Genomic DNA, 3,720 nt, shown 5'->3' with positions numbered 1-3,720 from the left:
ACCGAGGATGGCTAAACGTCGGCTGCTGGCAGCAGTGGCGGACTCGGTTGTGCGATACGCGGCACCCATCTGGGCGGAGGCGGTGAAGTTCCAGTGGTGCAGGCGGAAACTGGAGCAGCTGCAGCGACCTTTGGCGAAAGGTGTCGCCAGGACCTTCCGTACCGTCGGCTACGACACGGCGGTAGTGCTGGCTGGACTGGTCCCGCTACACCTGCAGGTGGACGAGATCGCGCGGTGCTATACCAGGCATCAACGGGCGTTGCAGAGGCGGGTGCTGATAGACAAGGAGGTCATCAAGCGGCTGGAGCACTCGGCAACCATAAGACAGTGGCAGACATCGTGGGACCAGGATGCCGCTCATCCGACCGCGAGCAGGTTCCTACGATGGGCTCACCGCGTGCTGCCGGATATTGCCGGCTGGGTAGGTAGGAAGCACGGCGAGGTTGATTTCTTCCTTAGCCAGGTACTCTCCGGACATGGCTTCTTCCGGGAGTACCTACATGCTATGGGTTTCACCTCTGCCCCGACCTGCCCCTTCTGCGCCGACAACACCGTGGAGTCGGCAGAGCACGTGGTGTTCCACTGTCCGAGGTTCGCCGACATAAGAGTGCAGTTCCTGACGGACGCGGACGGCGTCGTCATTTCCCCCGATGAGCTGGAGCGTTTTCTGCTGTCGAGCCCGGAGGCTTGGCAGCGAACGGCCACGGCAGCACGGCGGATCTGCAGCTTCCTACAACAAAGGTGGCTGGAGCAGCAGGTTGCCGAAAACGCGGCCATCGCTGGCGGGATCGTTTCCGCCAATGAGCTGGCGGAACGCGTTCGGCAACAGGTCCGCCGTGAAGCCAGAAACGCTGGCCAACGGCGAAGACGCCGGCAACGGCAGACATCCGCCATCGGGGAGATGGACATGGACCAACAACAGCACCCGTCCAATCAGCAGCAGGAGAGTCAACGCCCAGTTCGGCCCGAACGGGTTCCGCCATCGGCCGAAGTGTTACTTCGTCGTCGGCTAAGGCGGAACCAACGGCAGCGGGAATACCGCGCCCAATTACGCGCGGGTACATTGCCGCCATTGCGTTCGGGCCGAACTCGCCGAAGCAGAGCACCGCCGACGGAGGAGGAGCTAGCCCGACGACGGGCCAACAGGCGCGCGCGAGAACGCCAACGCCGCCACGAGCGACAGGATCGCCATCGCGGCTTAATGTCGGCCGACGTAGAAGCCGCCATCGCGACCACCAACACGTCTACGCGTTGAGTGGGAGCGGTTACGGCCGAAACGATCGGCCAGTCAGCGAGCGTGCGAAAACACGACCGGGCGAGACCGGCATTTTGCCGTCTCCGCTTTGTGCGGTCGTTCGTTCTAGCACAGTCGGGCGAGAGAGAGCGCGCGTGCGCTCGGTTCGGGTACGTTCGGCATTTTGCGTCGTCCGCTTTGTGCGGATGTTCGTACCCGACCAGCAGTAGGAGAGAGAGCGTGCGCGTGCACGGTGAGAGTTAGGTCCGTCTTGTTCGTTTACGTTTTGTGCGGATGTTTGTTCTGTCCCACCGTAAGCGTCAAAGTGTTAGCGTGATTATGTGTGTGCATGTGTGTGTGCGTACATACTCATCGTTAGTATTAGGAAAAATGGAGACTCGACGAACCGCGGGCACGCCCGCTTCGTTAATGTTAGGTGTGTAAACGTAAGTCCTTCATTTTTAATGTTGCGTTTACGAATAGCTAGGCGGGGCGCGTGCCCTTACTAAATGTAGTCAGGGACGCCATTGCAGCCGGTGGCTACGCCTCCGTCGGGAAGGCCGCCGGCAATGGAGAGGTTTATTCGTTTTATAATTGTTCATGCGTGTTTCTGTATCGTTTATTGTTTATAAATAAGTAACGCGGCAAAACATTTATAAATTTAAATGAATAAACGAATGCAATTTAAAAAAAAAAAAAAGAAGTGGAGCTTGCGGCTTAATTTGACTCAACACGGGAAAACTTACCAGGTCCGAACTTATCGAGGTAAGACAGATTAAGAGCTCTTTCTCAAATTTAAGGGTAGTGGTGCATGGCCGTTCTTAGTTCGTGGAATGATTTGTCTGGTTAATTCCGATAACGAACGCGACTCAAACAAGCTAACTAGAACGCTGTCAGCAGTGTGCCTCCGGGCGCACCTGACGTTACGGGGCGGCGGCGCCTTCGCGGGCGGTCGTCGCACTAGTTTGCCCTGCTTAGCGGGACAACTTGTGTTTAGCAAGGTGAGAGTGAGCGATAACAGGTCCGTGATGCCCTTAGATGTTCTGGGCTGCACGCGTGCTACAATGTGGGCAGCAGCGTGTTCTCGCCAATAGGCGCCCCCATTCCGAGAGGAACGGGAAATCACCCAAATGCTCATTTAGTTGGGATTGGGGACTGCAACGGTCCCCATGAACCTGGAATTTCTAGTAAGTGCTAGTCATTAGCTAGCGCTGATTACGTCCCTGCCCTTTGTACACACCGCCCGTCGCTACTACCGATGGATTATTTAGTGAGGTCTCTGGAGGCATACCTTCCGCGGTTCCTTCGTGAGCTGCAGTTGGCACGGCCGAAGTTGACCGAACTTGATGATTTAGAGGAAGTAAAAGTCGTAACAAGGTTTCCGTAGGTGAACCTGCGGAAGGATCATTACCGATCAAACAAGTCCGGGAGTGAGGTTGCCAAACGCATCGTCGGCATCACATGCTGACGCGCACGCTACAACCACAAGATGGTGTAGCACACTTGGTAGAGTTGAGCGAAAGCAACTCTTTCAAAGGGATACACATACCACTGCCTCGGCGCAGGTCAGTAAAGACGCACACTTTGGCAGTACCGGGTACCTTATACACTGACTGATTGTCGTGTCACAACGGGGTGATCGACAGTCGCACTTTGGCGTGCTCGGCTCCGCAACCGTCGGGGCCGTGGGCGCCTGCAGTGTGGTACTAGGGAACCAGAGTTGTGTGTTGGTTTGTGTATAATGGACATATCATTACCCATCAAACAAGTCCGGGAGTGAGGTTGCCAAACGCATCGTCGGCACAATATGCTGACGCGCACGCTACAACCACAAGATGGTGTAGCACACTTGGTAGAGTTGAGCGAAAGCAACTCTTTCAAAGGGATACACATACCACTGCCTCGGCGAAGGTCAGTAAAGATGCACACTTTGGTAGTACCGGGTACCTTATACACTGACTGATTGTCGTGTCACAAAGGGGTGATCGACAGTCGCACTTTGGCGTGCTCGGCTCCGCATCCGTCGGGGCCGTGGGCGCCTGCAGTGTGGTACTAGGGAACCAGAGTTGTGTGTTGGTATGTGTATAATGGATGGATGGACTTCGGTTCCATTCATCAACTAGTTCGGTGTGTACGTTAAACCCTAGGCAGGGGATCACTCGGCTCATGGATCGATGAAGACCGCAGCTAAATGCGCGTCAGAATGTGAACTGCAGGACACATGAACATCGACACGTTGAACGCATATGGCGCATCGGACGACTCAACCCGACCGATGCACACATCCTTGAGTGCCTACCAAGTTATCTCAACACTCTAACCAAACTGACCGTCCTGACCCCATCATAGGGGGGTAGGCTGTCGCAGCATGGCGTGCTCGGATCCGCATCCTTGTCGGGACCGTGGGCGCTGAAAGTGAGAGTGCTAACACAGAGAGACATACGAGGTATGGTACACAAACCTAAACACACACACACACATGTGAG

The 3,720-nt window shown here is 55.7% G+C and overlaps 1 non-coding gene across 1 annotated transcript; it reads left to right on the top strand.

Annotated features, from left to right (window-relative positions):
- Positions 1-3,373: 3,373 nt before the first annotated feature.
- On the top strand, positions 3,374-3,531 carry LOC118515453. The gene has a single exon (XR_004907129.1). It is a non-coding gene; the product is annotated as a 5.8S ribosomal RNA (ribosomal RNA).
- The last annotated feature ends 189 nt before the right edge of the window (positions 3,532-3,720 follow it).

This window comes from Anopheles stephensi, unplaced genomic scaffold (genome assembly GCF_013141755.1).
Source record: "Anopheles stephensi strain Indian unplaced genomic scaffold, UCI_ANSTEP_V1.0 ucontig153, whole genome shotgun sequence".
Taxonomy (NCBI): domain Eukaryota; kingdom Metazoa; phylum Arthropoda; class Insecta; order Diptera; family Culicidae; genus Anopheles; species Anopheles stephensi.
Note: the sequence above shows the minus strand (reverse complement) of the source record. Positions and strands in the feature narration are given on the sequence as shown.